Source organism: Canis lupus, chromosome X (assembly GCF_048164855.1).
Source record: "Canis lupus baileyi chromosome X, mCanLup2.hap1, whole genome shotgun sequence".
Taxonomy (NCBI): Eukaryota; Metazoa; Chordata; class Mammalia; order Carnivora; family Canidae; genus Canis; species Canis lupus.
Window position 1 is genome coordinate 5,967,268 of NC_132876.1, and position 24,331 is coordinate 5,991,598.

Sequence of the window (24,331 nt, forward strand, 5' to 3'; positions counted from 1 at the left end):
TCAATCATCAGGATCCACCAATTCTACCTCAAAAACGTCTCTAGCTCTCTTCCTCCCTTGGGCACTGTCTGCATTCAGGCCCTGATCATTTATTGCCTTCTAACTGGTCTCCTCTCTCAGGCTCTTGCAATCCCTCCTCCACACTCCCGCTGGGGAACTTTCTAGAAGCCCTGACAGGACCACTGAGATAGACTTTGGACTTTCCATAGGTAAGGGGAAGACGTCTCCAGTGAAAGACCAGCCCACATGAACAGTGTTTCTGTGCGGGGACTGTGTTGCTCTCCCGAGGACCCCAAGGATCAGGACAACAGGGGCCTTGCATGCTGCCACCCTGAGAGAGAGTCAGAAGCCAAGAAGTGGGCAATGAAGCTAAGTGCTTCATTGGAAGCAAAGGTTCCATTTTGGAAGCCCCCAGAAATGCAGGCCTCTTTCCTCCTCTGTCCTCTATGCAAATGCTCAGTGCTTTCTGACTCTTCAAAATAGTCTTTACACTTCATATAGCACCTTTCATCAGAGGGTCTCACAAAAGAAGCTCAAAACCATTTCCTCACAGACTCTTTATCCACATCCCTGTGTGAGCAATGCCCACCCAGGGGCGCAGGAAGGGAGGAGACCAGGTTCTGGCGCTTCCTTGGGAGGTTTTCATGCCGCTTCCGAATTCCTTCCTGGCTCCCTGAAATCCTAGGTAGAACCCCATTGAATAAGAAGAAAAGTAACAGCATCTTGTATGTGGGAGAGAAAGGGGGTGGGCAGTGGCAAAGAAAGGCAGAACATAGAAGAACCGAATGGTTAACCATGGCTATTACCTCCTCTGGGAGAGTGAGCATAGGGCTAGAATGATCCCTCCATTCACTTCTGGGCTGTATGGGTTTTTATTTTGTTTATTTTTTGGAAGAATGTATAGCTATTTAGGGCTTAGATAATATCAAAAACAATCTCTTAAAAACGTCAAGTATCATGAATACTGGTGAAAAGAGTAGTGAAGTATTTTGACGGGTAGTATACTAGTACCTAACTGTATGGATTCACGTTTATGAGGAATCTAAAGAACAAAACCAATGAATAAACCAAGAGAAAACCGAGATGGACTCATAAAAACAGAGGACTAACTGGTGACCACCAGAGGGGAAGGATGTAGGAGACAGTAGAAATGGGCGAAGGGGTTGAAGAGGTACAACTTTCTAGTTATGAAACAAATGAGTCACAGAGATGAAAAGTGCAGGATAGGGAATAGAGTCGATAATACTCTAATAACCACCCATGGCAACAGAAGGGGACCACACTTACCATGGTGAGAGCACTGAGTGACTCACAGAAATGTCAAACCTCTACGTTGTACACCCGAAATAATATAACATTGCATGTCAACAGCATTTCATAACACAAAGAACTCAACCCCCCCAATAGTACTGAACATTTATATTGAATATAATATAGACTAATATTATATTTGTTTCTCCAAAACAAGTTTGAGACGCTGGAGAAAGTCCATGGTATTTTGATAGGGATTGCATTAAACGTGTAAATTGCCCTGGGTAACATTGACATTTTCACAATATTAATTCTTCCAATCCATGAGCATGGACTATTTTTCCATCTCTTTGTGTCCTCCTCAATTTCTTTCAGAAGTGTTCTATAGTTTTTAGGGTATAGATCCTTTACCTCTTTGGTTAGGTTTATTCCTAGGTATCTTATGCTTTTGGGTGCAATTGTAAATGGGATTGACTCCTTAATTTCTCTTTCTTCAGTCTCATTGGTAGTGTATAGAAATGCCACTGATTTCTGGGCATTGATTTTGTATCCTGCCACCCTACCAAATGGCTGTATGAGTTCTAGCAATCTTGGGTGTAGGCTTTGGGGTTTTCTAGGTAGAGTATCATGTCATTGGCGAAGAGGGAGAGTTTGACTTCTTTGCCAATTTGAATGCCTTTAATGTCTTTTTGTTGTCTGATTGCTGAGGCTAGGACTTCCAGTACTATGTTGAATAGCAGTGGTGAGAGTGGACATCCATGTCTTGTTCCTGATCTTAGGGAAAGGCTCCCAGTGCTTCCCCACTGAGAATGATATTTGCTGTGGACTTTTCGTAGATGGCTTTTAAAATGCTAAGGAATGTTCCCTCTATCCCTACACTCTGAAGTGTTTTGATCAGGAATGGATGCTGTATTTTGTCAAATGCTTTCTCTGCATCTAATGAGAGGATCCTATGGTTCTTGTTTTTTCTCTTGCTGATATGATGAATCACATTGATTGTTTTACGAGTGTTGAACCAGCCTTGTGTCCCGGGGATAAATCCTACTTGGTCATGGTGAATAGTTTTCTTAATGTATTGTTGGTTCCTATTGGCTAGTATCTTGTTGAGAATTTATGCATCCATGTTCATCAGGGATATTGGTCTATAATTCTCCTTTTTGGTGGGGTCTTTGTCTGGTTTTGGAAGTAAGGTGATGCTGTCCTCATAGAACGAATTTGGAAGTACTCCATCTCTTTCTATCTTTCCAAACAGCTTTACTAGAATAGGTAGGTTTCTTCTTTAAACGTTTCATAGAATTACCCTGGGAAGCCATGTGGCCCTGGACTCTTGTGTCTTGGGAGGTTTTTGATGACTGCTTCCATTTCCTCCCTGGTTATTGGCCTGTTCAGGTTTTCTATTTCTTCCTGTTCCAGTTTTGGTAGTTTATGGTTTTCCAGGAATGCGTCCATTGCCTAATTTATTGGCGTATAGCTGTTCATAATATGTTTTTAAAATCGTTTGTATTTCCTTGGTGTTGGTAGTGATCTCTCCTTTCTCATTCATGATTTTATTAATTTGACTCTTCTCTCTCTTCTTTTTAATAAGGCTGGCTAATGGTTTATCTAGCTTATTAATTCTTTCAAAGAACCAACTCCTGGTTTTGTTGATCTGTTCCACAGTTCTTCTGGTCTCGATTTCGTTGAGTTCTGCTCGAATCTTTAATAACTCTCTTCTTCTGCTGGGTGTAGGATCTATTTGCTGTTTTTTCTCTAGCTTCTTTATGTGTAAGGCTAGCTTTTGTATTTGAGTTCTTTCCAGTTTTTGAATGGATGCTTGTATTGCGATGTATTTCCCCCTTAGGACTGCTTTTGCCGCTGCCAGTTCTTGAAGTCCCTGCAGGAGGGAAGGAGGAGGGTCCTCAGGGTGCAGACTACCAGCCCAGCCCTGGGGCCCAGTGTGGACAGGAGGGCTGGCTCGCACTCTGAGAGGTCCCTGGCAGTCCAGTTGGGACGGTACCCCTGGGCCTCTCAAGGGCCTGCCCAGGCCCTGTCCTTCCCAGGCCAAAAATCCCTGCAAGAACACAGGGCCCCGACACTCCACAGGAGGAAGCCAGGGCCCCAGCCCAGGCCACACTTGCCAAAGTTCAGGGCCACCTCTGGCTTCCATCTGGGCTGGGATGGGGTGCCTCTGTGTCTTCACCTGGACCCCACACAAGGCCTGGGAAGACCCTCCGGCTAGCCCTGAGGCCACCCTCTTTGCACCTTCCTTGCAAGGACCCCTGCCACGACCCCCCACCAGCCAAAGTTCCGAGAAATCAGTTGGGCCACCCATCCCGCCTCTCCCCATGGCCCAGACATGGTCCTTAGGGATCCTGCTGTGGGAGGCATCCCCTCATTTCTCACCTCAACCCCCCCCCAGGGCCATGTCAGGGCACCCGCCTTCTCTGCTGACCTGATTCCAGACACTGAGACGCAGGCCCTCCTCTCCCTGAGCCATTTCTCACCTCGACCCCCCCAGGGCCATGTCAGGGCACCCGCCTTCTCTGCTGACCTGATTCCAGACACTAGGCCCAGGCCCTCCCCTCCCTGAGCCCAGGGATCTGGAGAGGAGGAGTGGCTCCACGGAACAGGCTGCACCACGTGTTCCCTTCCCAGGGCTGCCAGGGAAGGGCACCCAGATTTCAGGACCCTCTGCTCCTGGGCCTGAGGGCTGGCTTGGGAGCCACTCATTCCTTCAATGTGGGGTGGGCGGGGTTCCTCACACAGACTCTTGGCAGGCCCCGGGACTCCTGGGCATCTATCATCCAGGTGGGCCTCCTCCTACACTCTGACTAGGACCTCTCCCAGGGGGCTCCTCAACTCCCTGAGAACTGGGAGAGGAGCAGGGGAAGGTACCCTGTTATGTCGTATGTCTCCGTCCTGTCCTGTGTCCCCTGCCAGGCAGGTCACAGCCGCAAAGCCCCGCCCCCCCCAGTCCCCTAGCAATATCAGGAAGGGCTGCCCTGGAGAGTGGCCCATCTGCCCTGGGGTGCAGATGCCTTCAGGCTCCTGAGAGTGTCCCCAGCATTATCCTGCCAGGACCTGCTCTTCCTCCGGGCCCCCAACATCCCATAGAGGACACCTGCCCCTCACACCGAGACCATAACAACCCCAGGTCAGCCCACCTTCCTGCCGCCCACCCGCCCCAGGGACAAGTGAGCATGCCACTGAGGGCCAGTGCTTTCCCATCCTCAGTGGGCTGCCCACAGGACAGGGCCCCCCTCCACTGCACTGGCTTCCTTGCTTACGGGCCGGGGGGGCCAGCCAGGCCGTCCCCAGGGTCCTCACCCTGACTCCCCACAGGCCGTGTGCCCTTCACTCACACCCTCACCAACCACCACTAGGCCCTGCTCCTTTGAAGCACAAGCCCTCAGGCCCTAACACTCAGAGGTGGACATCAGGACCGTAGCACGGGCTCATCTTGCACGGGATCCTCCTTCCTGCCTGGATTGCACGTGCTGGGGCCCAGGGTCCCTCAGTCCTCGGTGTGGTCCTCACGTTCAATCCCCTCACGTCCCAGGTCAGCCCTGGGGCGGCTCCAACCCCGCTCTTTCCACCAAGCCCCCAGGCTCTAGGAGACTTGGCTGGCAAGCCAGGGCACATCTCAGGGGGTCATTGAGCCCCGGGGGCTCCCAGGACACAGTATAGTCTCATCGCTAGGGCTGCAGTGCCCCTGCGGTCCTGGCCTTGGCCACGAGCCACACGTGGGCCATTGCCTCCCACCACACCTGACCCCGCCGCTGCCCACACCCTGGAGGCAGTGCTCCAGCCCAATGGCCACAGTGTGGGAGTCCCCGTCGCACCAGCCGCCACGCAGCTCGGGGCTTGTCCACCCCCCCACCCCCGGCAGCCTCCTGAGGCTGAGTTGCTGGCAGCTCCCTGGGGAACCACTCCCTCGGGGGTCTCAGTCCCTCGGGGGTCCTCGCTTCCAGCCCTAGCTGACGCTGGGCCCCTCGGGCAGCCTCCCGAGGCTGGGCCACTCACCCAGGCCCTCACCTCCACCCGGACCCCAACGGGGACAGGAGTGACCGCCTTTCCATCAGGACCAGGACCCAGCCTGGGGGCTTCCCAGAGCTCACAGAGGGGGCTGAGCTGGGGGGCGGAGGATAGGTTCCCTGGGCCCTTCTTCTCCCCCTGCTGGCAGTGCTCCCTGGGCGCCTAGGCCTCTGCCTGGCTCCACTCGGCCTGCCTCCCGGGACTGACTGTGGACTGGGGTGCGGGGTCCCTCCGTCCTCCATGGACATCCTCGCCAGGAACCCAGCAGGACCTGGGCCCAACTTCTGCCCCCTCAGGGAGGCCCTGCTCTGAACACCAGCCCCCTGGTCTCTCAGAGCCCGGATGCGGAGGGGGGCTTCACCACGTGTTCCCAACCCCCACCACGAACTTCCCGGGACCGACTCTGGGCTGGGGTGCAGGGTCCCCCGGGCTTCTTCCGCATCCTCCCCGGGATTCCCAGCTGCACTCGGGGCCCTCCCCTCTGCCCACATGTCCTAGGCCCTGCTCCTGACGCCAGGGGCCCCCAGTGTCTCGGGAGGCCCGGATGTGGAAGTCTGAGCACCCATACTCACACGGGAGAGCAGGTCCCCATCCCCCGGGGGGCCTCACAGCCCTTGTGACCCTCCGACGGGGTCTCCTTTGTCCCTGTCAATGGTCCATCCCTCAAACCCTTAGCCCCTGGACCTTCCCTCCACCCACCTCAGTGTCTGCTCCCGCCACACCAGGCCTCAGGCTCTCGGGTACCCGGATGTCCCAGGCCTGCCTCACCCGCCGCCACCATCCGGCCCCATCCCGCTCCTCCGCGGCCTTCCCGGGCTCACCGTGGGCCCTGACCTCCGCCGGGTCCCCTCTGTCCCCCTCAGGGTCCATCCTTCGCCTCCCCTTAGCCCCTGGACCCTCCCTCCGCCCCCCTCAGCGTCTGCTCCTGCCACACCAGGCCTCAGGCTCTCGGGTACCCGGATGTGCCAGGCCTGCCGCACCCGCCGCCACCATCCAGCCCCATCGCGCTCCTCCGCGGCCTTCCCGGGTTGACCGTGGGCCCTGATCTCCGCCGGGTCTCCTCTGTCCTCCCTCAGGATTCATATCTTGCCTTCCCTTAGCTCCTCAGCCATCGCGTCTGACCACCTAAGAGTTGCTCCTAACACCTAGTCTCTCAGAGACCCCGATGAGGAAGTGGGGCCTCACCACGTGTTCCCATCCCACCTCCCACGACCTTCCCCGGACTAACTCTGGGCTGGGGTGTGGGGTCCCCCGGGCCTCTTCTGCATCCTCACTGGGATTCCCAGCAGCACCCGGGGCCCTCCCCTCTGCCCACGTGTCCTAGGCCCTGCTCCTGACACCAGGGGCCCCCATTGTCTCGGGAGGCCCGGATGTGGAAGTCTGAGCACCAATACTCCCACGTGAGGGCAAGTCCCCATCCCAGGGGGCCTCACAGCCCTTGTTACCCTCCGCCGGGTCCCCCCTGTCCCTCTTAGGGTCCATCCCTCGCCTCCCCTTAGCCCCGGGACCCTCCCCTCAGCCCTCAGCGTCTGCTCCCGCCACACCAGGCCCCAGGCTCTCGGGTACCCGGATGTGCCAGGCCTGCCGCACCCGCCGCCTCCATCTGGCCTCATCCCGCTCCTTCGTGGCCTTCCCGGGCTCACCGTGGGCCCTGACCTCTGCCGGGTCCCCTCTGTCCTGGGCTCCTGGGTCCCCGCCGTGTCACCGCGTCCCCACCGGCACTCCCTGTGTCCCTGCCCCTCTCAGGCCACTGCCCCAGGCCCTGGCATCCAGGCCTCAGCTCGACGCCGCGGCCCCGCCTTCCCCCGCGTGGTCTCTCAGGGTTCAGAAAGGGCCCCCCCACCCCCCGCCGCCCTCCGGGGCCCCTCCCCCGCCCTCGAAGCCCCCTCCCGGGGCTACCTGCTGCCCGGCTGCCGCCGGCCCGGGCCTGGCCTCCTTCCAGGGGACCCCAATGCGCCCCCCACACGAGGCCCTCCGCTCCCTCAGACCTCCGAGGCGGAAGTCGGCCCACGTCACATCCGGACCCCGTGCCAGGGGTCCCTAAGGGCTGGTTGCACGTCCGCGGGAGATGGGCTCTGCGTGGCGGGGGTAGGAGGACACCTGTGGGAGGCTCCCTGGGTCCTCTCGCGGGTCCTCCCTCCCCGGACTCGGGCGGGCTGCGGCCTCGGCTCTCTGCAGACCTCAGTCGGTGCCCCTTACACCGAGCCTCTCAGGCCCCGACGTGTCGTCCCTGAGCGCCCGAGGGGTGGTTGCTGCGGCTCGGGCCCCACCGGCTCTGCAGGTCCCGGGGTGGCCCAGGGCTGCCGGCAGGGGCACAGCAGGGTTCGGCGGCCCCCAGCGTCCTGGCACAGGTCGGCTCTCAGTCCTCACCCAGGAGGCCCTCATCAGGACACAGGCCTGCTGTGCAGCCGCAGCGCCCATAGCCCCGGGGCAGGGCAGGGGCAGGGGCCGGGAGGAAGCGCCCCTTCCCACGGGGTCCCTTGGCCAGCAGCCAGACTTTAGGGACATCGTGTTAAAGGTTTAGTTTCCTGGGGGCGGCCGAGCAGCTGCAAGGGTGTCTAGGGGTGTCCCGTATTGCGGGGCCCACTGCAGGGAGTTTTCCCCTGACATGCTGCGTCATCGGGAGAAACACACCGTCCCTCTCTACCTAGCGTGTGTCCAGTGCACGCGTATGTATAAGGTGTGCAGATTATAGGTGCTGGTATGCAAATGTACGTACATATCACCTAAATACGGACAGCGACACACGTATGTGCGTGTGTGTTCCCGTTATACATGCGTTTGTATATGTATTTATATAGGTGTAGACTATATATATACTTTATCAAAAATACCTTTTCTTACTGTGTGAATTGCTTTGATACTCCCTACTCTATTTCAGGTTGATTCTGTATATTCTACTTAAGTGATTTTTTTAAGGGGCATTCCTTGCCACTAAGATGATTTCAGGGGGTTATTTGCATAGACTCTAGAGTCCAATGCCTCAATCATCCTGTCTTTCCCCGTGTCCTCTTAGCACCCCAGGGCTAATGTCATGTGTACTCTGAGGCCTTGCCTCAGATTTATGCTGGGAAGCAGAAGCAGAAGTTGGAAATTGCTCCGCCTATCAATCCTGTCATCTGCATTGATGCAGGCTGCATTCCCTCCCCACATCCCTGATGTTCCCTGCATCCCCAACCCAGACTCAATATCCAGCTCAGCAGTCTTCAGGGTCCCCCAAGGCTTTCTCCTCATTTATTGTTCGGACGTTGTTTATTCTGTGTGTGTTTTTCAAGACTTTCATTTCTTTCTTTCTTTCTTTTTTTTTTTTTTTAAGGTTTTATTTCTTTACTCATGAGACACACAGAGAGAGACAGAGAGGCAGCAACACAGGCAGAAGGAGAAGCAGGCTCCACGCAGGGAGCCCGATGCGGGACTCGATCCAGGCTCTCCAGGACCAAGTATCTGCCCAAGACTTCCTTTTTTTTTTTAAGTGAGGTTTTAGTTGCACAGAAATGAAAACGGAAATTCCTTCCTCATCGTATTCTGATAGAAGCTTTTTCCATTAGCTAGTGCTGAATTTCTTTCAAAGGAGTCTTCTATACCCAGTCGTGATCAGATGTTTTTAGTTCCATTATTTTGTTAATGTAGATAAATACAGTTGAAAGATTTTTCTTTTTTTTTTTTTTTTTTTAAGGATTTTATTTATTTACTCATAGACACAGAGAGAGAGGCAGAGACACAGGCAGAGGGAGAGGGAGAAGCAGGCTCCATGCTGGGAGCCCGACGTGGGACCCGATCCCAGGTCTCCAGGATCACACTCCAGACTGCAGGCAGCGCCAAACCGCTGCGCCACCAGGGCTGCCCAAATACAGTTGAAAGATTTTTCTGACGTTAAGGCAGATTTCTGTTCACTGGGCACCGCCTCTCGTCCGTTTCGTTCACTACGATTTTGAATATGCATATACTTATTCAGGATATTTGCTGCTATATGAGTGCTTTTGGCTTAAGCGTTCTTTCAAGGTGGATTTCTCCTCTAGCATTTACATCCAGGAGCACTAGCGTGGGACATTTAATTGAAAACAATGCCCATATTTTTCTTTAGTTTGAAGGAGTTTTGCTAAGATGATGACTTCTCCCCAACCATTTGGCCGAATGAGACCACAGGGCGGTGGGGTGGGGGTGGGGGGGGGGAGGTGGGAGTCCAAAGTGGCCGAGGAGTTGAGAGACCTAAGTTCCTCTGGTCCCCGGAATTCAGCGAGACAGCTACTAAATCATTCTGAACCCCTGAGAACTGAACCGGAGATCTACAAAAAGAATAGCTGCAACTCTACAAAGAGAAAAGCATCCAGTTTCTGCAAGACAGGAGGTGTGGAGAAGTGAAATGGAAGCGATACATGGGAAGATGGGCGGGGGGGGGGGGGGGGCAAAAGGGAGGCGATACATGGGAAGATACGGGGGAGCCAAAAGGGGGCGAGCTCCAGCAGCCTCCACCAGAGAGTGATGGAGCAGCAGAGAGCGCAGAATCCGGACCTTTAGAAGTCCGCTCCGGTGAGGGACGGCCCTGCCTGCCCGGTGCTCAGACAGTGAAGCGGGTGCAGAATCCTAGGTGGGACAGCGTGGTCTCAGGATCCCCCGGGGTCACAGGAACACTGACAGTGCCTGAGTGCAGCAGAGCTCCCAGACATCGGAGCAGGGAAGCCGGCTGCAGCGGGCTCTTGGCCAGTGGTGGCCGTAGCCCTGGAACCCAGCAGGGTCAGTGGGTCCCAGCACCCTCAGCGCAAAGGCTCTCCGAGCAGGAGCCCAGCAGGCGGCAGAACCGGCAAGCCCCCCCTTGCTCCCCCTGGGGAGGAGCAGCGCACATGTCCACACAGCAGGAATCTGCAGGGTTTGGAAGGCGAAGCAGGGTCCGTGCCTGAGATGGAAATGCTTGGTCACAGGCTGGGTGAGCACAGTGTGCGGTCCGGTACCAGGGAGACAGGAGTGATGGGTTGCCTTTCACTGGGGGTGCGCTAAGGAGCGGGACCCTGAGCTTTCGGCCCTGGGGCTGGGGATGAGGAGGCCACCACTTTCGCTCTCAGCCTCTAAAGAGGCCTGCAAGGCCTTCACGGAACAAAATCCACAGAGAGCAACCCGGACCAGATTACTTAGCCTGGCCCCCTGGCAAGGGCGGTGCACGCCCACTCGGGGCAAAGACCCCTGAGAATCAGCGCAACAGGTCCCTCCCCCAGAAAGTCAGCAAGAGCGTGCGGCCCAGACCAACTTTACCGAACACTGAGAACCGCAAAACTCCAGCGCTAGGGGAATATAACATACACAATTCATAGCGTTTTCCCCCATGATTCTTTGGTCTTTCCATTTTATTTATTTATTTTTTTTTTTCGCTTTCCTTTTGCAACCAATTTCTTATTTTATCAAACTTTTAGGAAATATTTTTTAGTTTTCATTCTTACAGTTACATGCTATCCTTCCATTGTTTTTAATTTTATTTGTGTAAGTTTTTTTTTTTTTTCTTTACACCCTTGCGGTGCAGTTTCTTCCACCAGACCAAAATAACACGTAGTGTACGGTATATGATTCTGTTTTCTTCACCTGTCTCATCAAAATCGCTTTTTTTTTTCTTTTTTCTCCTTCTTTGTTTCTTTCTTGTTAAGTTCTTTCTATGTTCTGTCTCCCTTTCTGATATTTCCCACTTATTTTTTGTATCCCCCAAATGAATGAGACAAAGACTCCTAACTCTGGGAAACGAACTAGGGGTGGTGGAAGGGGAGGTAGGCAGGGGGTGGGGGTGACTGGGTGACGGGCACTGAGGGGGGCACTTGATGGGATGAGCACTGGGTGTTATTCTATATGTTGACAAATTGAACACCAATAAAAAATAAATTTATAAAAAATAAAAAAATAAGGTCTTTCTAAATTTTCATCTTTACAGTTACATTCTATCCTGTCAATGTATTTAATATATATAATATATATGCAAGGTTTTTTTTCTTTACAATTTTGAAGCCATCTTTTTTTTTTAATTTTGTTGTTTATTTATTCATGACAGACACAGAGAGAGGGAGGCAGAGACCCAGGCAGAGGGAGAAGACCGCTGAGCTGCCGGGGCTGCCCTTCTTCACAATTTTGAGATGTAGTTTCCTCTAACCGAAGGAAATACACTCAGAATATAGTGTATTGCTCTGTTTTCTTCACCTGTCTGTTGATATTTCTTCTTTTTTTCTCTTTTAATTTTCATTTTTACAATTGCATTCTATCCTTTCCTTGTATTCTATTCAATTTGTTTAGTACCTATAAAAGTTTTCCTTTTGTTACAATTTTGGGATTTAGTTTTCTAACAAACGGACCAAAATACACACAGGATCCAGTGTATTACTCTATTCTCTTCACCTGTCTGATTATATTCTCTCTTTTTAATTTTTCTTTTCAGTTCTGGGTCTCTTGTGATTTGTGTAGTGTATATTTCTCTGGGGACATTGTTGCCATTTCAGTATTTTGTTCTCTCATTCATCGATTCTTCTCTGCACAGATGGAAAAAACCTCATCTCATAAAAGAGAACCAAAGGCAGTACTGAATGCCAGGAACCTAGTGAGTATGGACATAAGTAACATGGTAGAACTAAAGTTCAGAATAATGATTATAAAGATACTATCGGGGCTTGAATAAAGCATCAAAGACACTAGACAAAGCCTTTCTGGAGAAATAAAAGAACTAAAATCTAATCAAGTTGAAATTTCAAAAAGGCTATCAATGAGAAGCATTAAAAAATGGAGGCGCAAAAAAAAAAAATGGAGGCTCTGACTGCTCGGATAATTGAGGCAGAAGATAGAATTAGTGACATAGGGCAGCCCGGGTGGCCTAGCGGTTTAGCGCCTGCCTTCAGCCCAGGGCGTGATCCTGGAAAACCCGGGATCGAGTCCCATGTGGGGCTCCCTGCATGGAGCCTGCTTCTCCGTCTGCCTGTGTCTCTGCCTCTCTCTCTCTGTATGTGCGTCTAATGAATAAATAAATAAAATCGTTTTTAAAAGCCCCAATCAAAAGTTATAGGGTATCAGGTTGGATAAAAAAGTAAGGACCATTGATACGCTGCCTGCAAGAGACTCATTTTAGGCCCAAAGACACCTCCAGATTTAAAGTGAGGGGGTGGAGAAAGATTTATCATGCTAACGGACATAAAATGAAAGCTGGGCTGGCAATCTTTATATCAGACAGACTAGATTTTTTTAAAGATTTTATTTATTTATTTATTAAGGAGAGACAGAGAGAGAGGCAGAGACACAGGCAGAGGGAGAAGCAGGCTCCCTGCAGGGAGCCTGATGTGGGGCTTGATCCCGGGACAATGGGATCAAGACCTGAGCCAAAGGCAGATGCTCAACCACTGAGCCACCCAGGTGCCCCCAGACAGACTAGATTTTAAAGCAAAGACTGTAGGGGCCCCTGAGTGGCTCAGTGGTTAAGCGTCTGCCTTCGGCCCAGGTCGTGATCCTGGGGTCCTGGGATTGAGTCCAGTATCAGGATCTCTGTGGGGAGCCTGCTTCTCCCTCTGCCTGTTTCTCAGCCTCTGTCTCTCTCTCTGTATGTCATAAATAAGTGAATAAAATCTTTAAAAAAAAAAAAAACACACACACACACTGGAAGAGCCAGAAGTGGCATGCCTTCTGTTAGAAAGCACTAAGAAGCCCACAGTACCACCGAGGAGTAATGTTCTCCCGAGAAAATTGAACTTGCTTCTGGCCTCCAACTGGGGTGAACATATAGTGACAGGAAATACAGCTCTCTTCAGGAGAAGAAGGCACAGGGTCTGCTCTGTGGCGAGAGCTCTGGGCATCTGCAGGAACGTGTTTGCTTTGTTTTGCATCCAGTCTGCTCAAGAAAGGCACCATTTCCCTGCCTACCACAGTGATGCCACAACACTGCCCAGCAGCCTTGCCTATTCCAAGCCAATGGTGCCTGCCTTTCCCTTTATCCTGGGAGAATGGCCCCTGGATGCTTAGATCTGCATTTGCTCCCTATCCCCTAGGTCAAGTCAGAAAGCTAGGATAAAATCCTGGATCTGACAAGCCAGTTCACTGTACCCGTGCCACTGATCTTGGCGCAAGGCTGCTCTAGGCTCGGAGGATCAGGCCCTCCAGACTAGCCTCTCTAGACCTCTGCCTCCTGCTCTCTGTTGCAGGGCCCTGAGCTACTGCATGCCGTTGTTCTTCCCCGGGCATTTGCTTTTGCCACGCTGCTAGTGGTCCTCTTGGGACATCCTCAGGTCTCGCCCTCAATGTCACCTTTTCCATGAGTCCTTCTATGAATACCCAATCCTAAATTGCAACCCCTCCTCCCACCCCATCCCCAACACTCTGCATTCAGCTCTGTGGATTCGATTTGTTTCCATAGCATTGAAAACTACTCAGCCTACTTCACCTTTCACTTCATTTCATGATTCACTTCAGTGTACACCGCTACACATGCTAGGCTATGAGCACTACAGAGGCAACGAATCTGTTCAATGCTGTATTCTTAGAGCTTTGAGCAGCGCCTGGCACATGGTACATGTTTACTACTCATGTTGAGAATGAATAAAGAACTGCCAGCTCCAAGGTCCTGGTCCTTGGAGCCTCTCGTCCCTAAACCCCCTTGGCATCTCTAACCCCCACAACTATCCAAACAGGCAAAGTTTGAATGCTCCCGTCCATGCTCTACTTATTGGCTCATGGACAAGGTAAGCCACTGAGTTTACCGGGGACTCTGGAGACCCCTAGCCCCAGTCCCTGGTTTGTGCTCCTGGTATTCTGGCAGAAGTCAGCGTAGTAGGATTCCAAACAACTATGGCTGACTGCACACTCTCTCCTGCCAGCAGGCAGCTATGGCCTTCACCCTTATGCTCTGCTCTTCCTTCTTGTTGGCTTCGATCTATAAGTTGCTACAGTCAAGGACTCACGTGTCCTGGGGTTTGGGTTGGGCCACAGAAGGTTTTACAGATAGCCAGTTCACACAGCGCATGCCCATTGATTCCAGAGGGCACACCCATGTTCACATATGACCATAAAAAGACTTCCCTAGCGAAGGTAGAAAGGAGGGTAACTAAAAAAAATAAAAAAAAAAAAAAAAAAAAAAAAGAAAGGAGGGTAACTAAGATGGTTTGCAAGGTTACTTTCAAACCCAAAACACTCCAACCACTAGGATTTCTCCCCATTTCCAGAATGCAGGTGCGCTCCTTGCCTTTGCACATACTGTTCCTGCATCTTGAGGTATCGGAGATACTTTACTTGCAATGAGAAGGGCTCTTGCTGTCGGTGCTGTCCTTCCTGATAATGCCAAAGGCCAGCCTTCTCGTGAGAAGGCATCAGACACACTCAGAGGGACATTCTACTACAACTGGACCAGTACTCCTCAGAAATGTCAAGGCCATAGATATAAGCAGAACACTGGCCTTCCAGAGATGTCCGCATCCTAATGCTCACAGCTGGAATATGTTAAGTTACACATCAAAGTGGAATTAACGCAGAAGATGGAATTGAAATTACCAATTGCCTGACCTGAAGATAGGGAGATTGTTCAAGATAATCCAGGTAGACCCAATGTAAATACAATGCTCCAAATGTAGAAGGAGACGGTCATGTGAGAGACTCAACTGCCCATTGCTGGCGTTGAAGATGGAGGAAGGGTCTCTGAGCCAAAGATGGTGGTCACCCTCTGGGTGCTGGAAAAGTCATGAAAACACATTTCTCCGTGGAGACTTCCCAAAGCATCACAGCCCGGCTGATGGCTTGATTTTAGCCCAGTGAGACTCTTCTGGGGCTTCTGACTTCCAACATTTGTGTTGTTCCATTAATGAATTTGTGCTGTACCACTAACTTTGTGGTGATCTGTTACAACAGCAATAGGAGGGCAGCCCCGGTGGCACAGCGGTTTAGTGCCATCTGGTGCCCGGGGTGTGATCCTGGAGACCTGGGATTGAATCCCAAGTCGGGCTCCTTGCATGGAGCCTGCTTCTCCCTCTGCCTGTCTCTCTCTCTCTCTCTCTCTCTCTCTCTCTCTCTCAATCAATCAAACAATCAATCAATCTTTAAAAAGAAAAACAACAACAACAGCTGTGGGAAAGTAATACAGTTTCAAAAAAAACAGGAAATACGAAGGAGCTATCTCATATTGGAGGACATGAAGCAGACATAATGACTGCATGTAATGTGCCATCCAGGGTTGCAAAGAAAAAGGGCACATTCCTACCCCTTTGCCCCCAGGGCTCTTGGCCCCTTGGCCACTTTATGGTCCCTCCGACTGTACCACCACTCTGGACAATTGCAGGTGCTCAATTGGGACATACACAGGAGTCTGCAGCTGAGCTGGAGAAACAAGACCACCCATGAGGACAGTGCATGCCTCCCCCCACATTCCTCTTTGCAGGATCAAGAATCCTATCCCCCACAGTGAGAGAAACTGAGGGACAAGGTTGAGGGACTGGGTCCTGACAGTTGGAGAATGGCCAGCACGAAGCTGGGGGTGTAGGAAACTGCATGAAGCTGTTTCTACAGAAGCCTCGGGAGCCAAGGGATTCATTACCACACTGTGAGCTCACAGAGCACAGTCCACTGTCTTCTCTTACTAGGGGACATAATTCAGGCACACATGTTTTCCTAGGTGCAAGACTCCGGATTCTGCACCTTAAGGTGCAAGGCTGGGGTGGAGGTGTTCAAAAGAGGAGCTGCCCCACAGGAAGCTGCCTGTCCCCGGTGGTTCTTGTCAGAGAACTCCTGAGTCATAGCCACCGCTCTGTGCAGCTGGGACCCTCGTGAAGGCCACTGTGAGGTTGGCTTTCTGAGGCTGAGCCAGAGTGGGAGTGTGGACCTGTCAGCCATCCCAACAGCCGCCTGGGAACCTAGGGTCCCGAAACGGGCCCTTTGAGCAGAGGAAAGTGTAGTGAGTGACGGCGGTGGTCACCGGGATGCTCTGCCACACCCCGCAGGCCCTTGGGCTCACATGAGGATTTTGTAAGCAGCCGGGCAGGAGGGCCTTCGGGTCCCCAGGTGGCAAGCAGGCTGTGCAGAAGGTCGGCCGCCCCATGAGATGGGGTTGGAGGAGCACCTGCCATCCCAGGGCTGTGGTCTTGGCACAAGTCCCAGGAGCAGGCTCTGTGGGGCAGTCGCGGCTGGACGCGGGGACACCTCTGCTAATGTTGCTTGCTGTGGGGAACTGGTGGGTCCCACAGTGTTCTTACTCAGCATTGAGAAGGACTGTTGGGCTGTAGCAGCCAGGACACCCCCGGGCCTCTTCCCCCTTTGTTGGAGTCATTCTGGGGAGCATCTCTTTAGCCACAGCCTCTTGTGTGGACACATCCACCCAGGCCCTGAACTGTCATTGCAGGGCAAAGCAAGTCAGACAGGAGCTCACTGGCCTTGAGGACTCACTCTCGGTCCTTGTCTTCCGGATCTGAGAAGCCTCTGCTTTTTCCCAGGCTGAGCAAAAGGCCTGCTCTACACTCTGGTCTCCTTTGCGAGGAGTTGAGCTGCTGCCTGGCTCTTGCCAGACCTGCCCTGTGGCAGATACCCGTGCAGGTGCCTTAAGGCCCTTCGTGGGCAAATAAGTGTTTGCAGGTCTCCATCTGGCATCACTGAGAGCCTCCTGCTAAAATCCGGGGAAGACAGCTGGGAGGCAGGGCTAGCGCAGGGGTTGCAGGGCTCGAGGAAGGAATGGATTCCAGAAATGCGTATTGAGATGGAAAAATGCAGACTAGCGTATGATGCTGGCTTGGAAGTTAGAGGAGGGGAAAGAAGTGAAGAAGATTCAGGAAGGTTGTGTTTCACACTACCTGGTTTTGTGTGCTTGTGTTTGCTTTTCCTTTGAATCTTTCTTTCTTTTTCAGAAACTTACCCATTACCTTTTGTTCAGTTGCTCTTTGCCCCTTTTATTTTAAAAAAAATCTAATGATCTATTAATTTTAAACTATTTTTTTTCGACTTGTAAAAAATTTGCAAAGATAGTACAGAGTTTTTATATGCCCCTCACTCAGTTTCCCATTATGACGGAAAGCGGAAGCGGTTGCTTCTGTCAATGTGGTATATTTGTTGCAATTAATGGGATAATTTTGACACTTCATTTATTACTAACTGAAGCCACACTTTACTCAGACTTCGGCAGTGTTTACCCAGAATCTGTGTTCTGTCCAGGATCCCCGTCAACATACCGCCTTACGTTATTTGTAGTGTTTCCTTGGCTGTGGCAGTTTCTTTGTTTCTGAGGAGCTTGACTCTTTTCGGGAGGAGTGATTAGATAGTTTGTACATTGTCTCTCACTCGCAATGTTTCTGATGTTTTACTCATGATTAGTCTGGAGTTCTGTGTTTTAGGAAGGAAGACCATAGCGGTGAAGTGCTACTGTCATGACATCCTATCAACACTACATACCAGTAGCTTGATTTATCACTGATGTGGTTTACCTTCACCACCTGACTGAGTTAATACCTCTTAGGTGTCTCCACTGTAAACTTACTGGTGTCAGCCCCCTTTGCATACTGTCCCCTTTGGAAGAAAGTCACCATATGTGGCCCACACCTCAACGCAGGGACTTATGCTGTACTACCTTCAAGTGAGAGTATCTGCGTAAACCAGAATTGTTCTCCATTGGAGACCTGCCTATTTCCCCATATTTATGTGTTTAATAAGTCAAATACTTTTCACAATATAGACACATGGGCATTTCTATTACAGGAAGAAATTACATGTGTGTTCACTACCCTGTGTGTATTCACATATGTATACAAATTTTAGATGTAATCATCTATATGTGCATTAAGCTACATAAGAGTTTTTACTGATGTTTTTGGCTCTAATCCACCACCACCTAGATCACTATAGCTTCCTCCTCTACGGTGAAAAACCTTGAGATTTGGACGTTGTTTATATGTCAGTGTCCTGTTGTCTCTGCTGGGTTATCATGGTTATCTCTGAAGGAGCTGCTGAAATAGAATTTGTGGATGGGCTAAGCATCAGTTCAGCTCCAGAACTCCCTGGAACCTCATCAAAGCTATGCCTGCCCTCTAGCCTCTGGACTCTGATAAGGCTACCTGGCCCCTGTCTATGGAGCTCTTGAAAGGTCAAGAGTACCCGTTATCTGAGTGTCTGAACTGATGAACAATTCAACTTTTGATGCTTTTGGGGGTTGAGATCACCTGTAACTAAGTATGGTCTTCTTTATCTGTCTGGAAAGTATTTCTTTCTACCAGAGCATGAGCTACAGGGTAAGCTGGACCCCAAGATGAGTCTTTGTTTCCTCACCTTTATTTAGCTTTATGACTCAGGGCATGTTATATGAGCTTTTGGTGCCTCAGTGCTTTTTCTCTGTTCTGTATTTGAATAGTCACTGGGAAGCTCCTCGAGGCTGACAATTAGACTCTACCCAGAGAGAGGGCAGGAGAGCTGGATGAAAAACTGAGACCCCTCAGATTCGACAGCTGACAACCCTGCTATATGTTACTCATCCTTAAAACCGACTTATTTAATGATATACATTCTCCAGTGAGTGTTGGAAAGCCTAACTAGAAAATGAGAAATGTGCCCAAGTTCTCAGATTAAAGGTGATACATCATGGGAAATCATGAGTTGATACTTTGATTGATTATGATCAATCAAGTAATAATGATACTCTCAAGATGTTCCTTAAATAAATACCATAAATTTGCCTATTTGAAACTCTGCTATGGTGCAAAGTGTGATTGTTTTCCGTGACAATACTAGCTGAATGTTGAAGGTATTGCTGTAATCACAAAAACTCTCAAAATGTCCGGACATGAAGACAGTATACTAGGTCACCTTCTGTGATGTGGTGTAGTGTGGTATGGCTTAACACAAAGTAAAAGAACACCTGCAAAGACTAGGATTTTAATTTTGATTCCATACTTTGAAGGAAACTTCCACCAAATCACGAGGTGACAACTAAGCAAAGCTGGTTTGGTGAAAAGATAAAAATTTTGAGAAACATTTAGTAAGACAGAGAGAAAAAAGCAGACTCAACTACTAAAATAAAAAAATCGAAGTCGGGGTAGTATTACAGATCTTTTTTTTTTTAAAGAAGATTTTATTTATTTATTTATTTATTTATTTATTTATTTATTTGAGAGGCAGAGACATACTCAGAGGGAGAAGCAGGCTCCCTGCGGGGAGCCTGATGTGGGACAGGACCCCAGGACCCCGGGATCACGCCCTGAGCCAAAGGCAGATGTTCAAGCCCTGAGCCACCCAGGCGCCCCAGTATTACAGGTCTTAAGGAAACAAAAAGGAATGTAAGAGAGTACTCTGAACAATTATACTCCAAGAAATTGTATAACCTAAATGAACTGGATATATTTTTTAAGACATAAACAACCAAAAGTAACTCAAGAGGAAAAGAAAATTCAATCAGATCTAACAGGTAAGGAGAATGAATCAGTGACCAGAAACGTCAAAGAAAGAACATCCCAAGACCAGGTGACTTCGCTCCTGTATTCTACCAATACTTGAAAGAAGAAAGAAATCCTCAGGCAGCCCCGGTGGCACAGCGGTTTGGCGCCGCCTGCAGCCTGGGGCGTGATCCTGGAGACCCTGAATCGAGTCCCGCGTCAGGCTCTCTGCATGGAGCCTGCTTCTCCCTCTGCCTGTGTCTCTGCCTCTCATTCTCTCTCTGTGTCTCTATAAATAAATGAACAAAATCTTTGAAAAAAAAAGAAGAAAGAAAGAAAAGAAAGAAAGAAAGAAAGAAAGAAAGAAAGAAAGAAAGAAAGAAAGAAATCCTCAATTTCTTCCCAAAATATGGAAGTGGAGGGAATACTTCCTATCTCGTTCTGTGAGGTCAGCAGTACTGAGGTAGTAAAGCCTGACAAAGACATCAAAAAAATAAAATAAAATAAACTGACACTCTTTCATTAAAAAAAAAAGCTTTCAACAAACTAGAAATAAAAGACTTTAACATGATAAAAGGCATTCACGAAAAATCCACATCTAACATACTGAATGGTTAAAGATTGAAATTTTCCCATTAAGCCAAGAAATAAGAAAGAAGGCAAGGGCCGCCTAAGTGGCTCTGTCGGTTATGCAGCAGGCTCTTGATTTCTACTCAGGTCATGATCTCAGGATTGTGAGATCAGGCCCTGCATTGGGCTCCATGCTCAGGGGCGTCTGCCTGAGATTGTCTCTCTTCCTCTTCCTCTCCCTCTCAATCTCTCTCTAAAATAAATAACCAATAATATTCTTTTAAAACCCGACAATGCCTGCTTTTGCTTCTTTTATGTTATTATACTGAAAGTGCTAGCCAGAGTGATTAGGCAAAAAAATAATTTTAATAAATAATAAATAAATAGTCATAATAATAAAGACTAATAAAGTGGGAAAAAAGTTTAAAAAAAGAAGTAAAAGCAGAAGAAAATACTTAAAATAAGTTTATCCAAGGAAATATAAGACATATACACTACAACTTACAACATATTGCTCGAAGAATTTAAGAAGATTTCAGTATTTGGAAAGATATCTTGCGTTCATGGAGTTGAAGACTTAATTTTCTTAAGATAGCAGTTGTATTAAAGCAATTTACAGATTCAATACAATCCCTAAAAGGAATCCCAACAATCCTGTTTGAAGAAATGGAAAAGCTGATTCCAAAGTGTATATGGAGGGACGCCAGGGTGGCTCAGGGGGAGCATCTGCCTTTGGCTCAGGTGGTGAAACCAAGGTCCTGTGATTGAAACTCGCAGGGAGTCTGCTTCTCCCTCTGCCTACATCTCCACCTCCCTCTGTGCGTCTCTCATGAATAAATAAATAAAATCTAATAAATAAATAAAGAAATAAAGAAAGTGTATTTGGAGTACAGATGCTCCTTTGGATAATTATGTAGGTATCCTTCGGGTTGGGTAAATACCTCGTAGAAAAGAACCGAGATGTCCATCAATAGATGAATGGATAAAGAATATATATCTGGCACATTGGTGGTAGGGATGAAAAATAGTGCCGCTTTTGTGAAAGATGTTTGCCAGTGGTAAAAGTCTATCAGTTTGTCAAAAAGTTAAACTTTTTAAAATTATATTTATATTTTTTACTTTTAATTTATATGACTATCAATTCCACTCCTATGTATATGCTCAAAAAATGGAAAACAGGTATTCAAACAAATACCCGTGTAGAAATGTTCACCAAAATTCACAATAGCAAAAGGATGAAACGACCCAAATATCCATCAATTTGAGAATGAATAAGCAAAATGTATAGGCCTATAAAGAAATATTCAGCCGCAAAAAAGAATGAAGTCCCGTTACAGGCTTTAGCAGGATGCACCTTGAAAACTGCTGAGTTGAAGAAGCCAGACACAAAGATATCATATTGCAAATTCCGATTATATGAAATACACAGAACGGCTATATTCATAGAGAAAGCAGAGTAGCGGTTGACAGGGTCTGAGGGAGGAGGGAATGGGCAGTGACCACTTATCGGATGCGACGTTTGCTTTTGGGCTGATGCAAGCGCTTTGGAACCAGACAGAGGCGATACTCGTACAACACCGCAAATGTACGAAATGGCACTGAATTGGACACTATAGAATGACTTCATGTTATGTGTATTTACAATAAATAAATAAATAAATAAATAAATAAATAAATAAATAAATAAAAACTATTGATAAATGCTGTGAAACAAGAAAACATGAATCTGCTGGAAACAAGGAGTACCTTCCCCTTCTCTCAATGGCCCTTTGCCCTCAACCTAGGGTCAAGCTCCGCGGCCTAACATGCTGGGTTAAAGGTCTAGCCCGAGCCTGTTCGTCTGGCCTCGTCTTCTGCCTTCCACCACACTGTAGCCTTTCTCTTTCCATACATGGAACTGTTTTCTCTGATATTGAGCAACGGGGTTCTCATTATCTCAACTACGCTCGCTATTCATTCCCACCTAGTAAACATATGAGTGATTAGAGAATTGCTAATTTCTACTCCTGTGATCCAGATATACTAATTAGGATACAGAACTCGTGTCTCCTTCAATGTGGTCTGGCTGTTCTTACAAGAAATATACACAGGATCAGATGAGTCCATAGAACAGGCACAGTGGCACTGACCCTGGACCTTCTGTTAACTGGGTGACAGATGAATTTAAGGAGCAAGGGGATCTGAGGATACTGGTGAGAGGGTTTAATTCAGCTGCTGGCCATGCGCACAGGGAAGATGGACCGCTGGGCGCAGGTTAGAGGTAGAAACTTACATAGAGGCCAGTGAAGATTTTTTAAGTGTGGCTGAGTCTTGACTAGCCGGACATTCCAAGACACTCTCTCTGCTACAGGGCACAAGGCAGAGAATGGCTGGTGGTGACAAGACCGATCAGTAAAAAGAAAATCTATCACCTGTCCAGGTGTGAGCTGCTGAGAGCATGACTAAGACAGGGACTGGGGGTGGAGAGGACAGAGACACAGAATGTACTCACGAGCCCTCCACTGCTTTCCTCGGAGGGGACACTTTTCCAACTGCCACCCGCTGCCCGCAAGCTTCACCTCCTCTTCACTCCTGGAGCCATGTAATCCGAGACTACATTTTTGCTTGAACTCCATCTTCCTAGCCAGCGAGGCTTCTTTTGTTTAGCAAACCTAACTGCGGTTTTGGCTTCATTCACCCAGATGGCACCCCCAGATCTCAGCAAGAAGGACTGCACAGTTGAGAGTAAAATCTTAAAACATCCCTAAAGAGTTACTGTGTCCCTTCTAACTCCACTGCAGCGTCTCATATGATACTCTGGAAAGTAGTCTGCAGGTTATGGTCTTTCGCAGGTTGTTTAAATGTTTTAAGTTGGATTCTTTAAATTGGCAGACTTTTTCTTCTTTTGAAAGCCCTTGCCATCCCTGAATGAACAGCAAAGCCCAAGTTCACAGAATCCAAGGAAAGGACCACCCTAATCCTCACTCCCTTCACCAGTTGGACTCTGGGTCCTTCCCACTCTCCCTCCACAAAACCCTTTGCCAACCATTGATGACTCTGGGAGGTCCCACCCAGAGCCAGCTCTCTAAGGTGAGATCTTGAGGACACTGCCTCACGTCTCTGAGAACTTGAGAAACTATCTAAAATGGGAAATTTCATGTTTCCCACACACTGTTTGCAGTAACTGTTGTGATAAGTAAAACACCAATGCCCACAGGAGGTGTTCTGAATCAAGAGGGGCTGTAATCTCAAGCACCCATTGCTTTCTTGTAGGCGTCCATTTAATTGCCTTTTAGTATGAGAAAAAGACCATAGTACCCAAATAGATTTTATACACACACACATTCACAGCATTTTACTGATTTTCATGGAAAATATGACTTTTTAAAGCAACACATAGACTAAAATGGTTCTGTCTACTGTTGGGTGTATTAAGATTAGGCACCTCTCCTAAAGTTGTTTAGAGACATGTACTTGTGTTACTAATCCTGTGTTTATGGGTGTGTAGATATGTTGTTCATATTAGAGGCCAAATAAAATTGGTCCAACAAAATTGTGTGTTTTGATTGAGATGATGTTATTTTCCAAACATTTCCTGATTTTCTACTGAGTGCCCAAGGCCCACGCTGGGCCCAGGAATACAGAGTATGACATGTGACCCCAGTTCCAACTAGCTCACAATTCTGGTGGCAGGGTTGCTACAAATCTGTTTTCCAGAGTCCTAATGATGCAAGGTTTGCTTTTGGAACCACACAGAGGCTATAGTCGTACAACACCGCAAATGTATGAAATGGCACTGAATTGGACACTTTAGAATGATTTCTATTGTGTTATGTGTATTTACCTTAAATTAAAAAAATAAATATTGATAAATGCTGTGAAACAAGAAAACATGAATCCTCTGGAAACCAAGGAGTGCCTTCCCCTTCTCTCAATTGCCCTTTGCCCTCAACCTAGGGTCAAGCTCCGTGGCCTGACATGCTGGGTGAAAGGTCTAGCCCCAGCCTCTGCATCTGGCCTCGTCTTCTGCCTTCCACCACACTGTAGCCTTTCTCTTTCCGTACATGGAACTGTTTTCTCTGACATTGAGCAACCAGGTCCTCATTATCTCAACTACATCCACTATTCACTCCCACCTAGTAAACATATGAGCAATTAGAGAATTGCTAAGTCCT

General features: G+C 48.9%; 2 long non-coding RNA genes across 2 annotated transcripts in view; one reads left to right on the forward strand and one right to left on the reverse strand.

Moving 5' to 3' along the window:
* LOC140627404 (uncharacterized) overlaps positions 1-7,745 on the reverse strand; it is a 55,735-nt gene extending 47,990 nt beyond the window's left edge. Inside the window, exon 1 of the long non-coding RNA XR_012026170.1 lies at positions 7,165-7,745. This is a non-coding gene — a long non-coding RNA (uncharacterized lncRNA). The remainder of the gene's footprint in view (positions 1-7,164) is intronic.
* Positions 7,160-9,400, forward strand: LOC140627405 (uncharacterized). Its single transcript, XR_012026171.1, has 3 exons — positions 7,160-7,616; positions 8,582-8,705; positions 8,964-9,400. It is a non-coding gene; the product is annotated as an uncharacterized lncRNA (long non-coding RNA).
* The last annotated feature ends 14,931 nt before the right edge of the window (positions 9,401-24,331 follow it).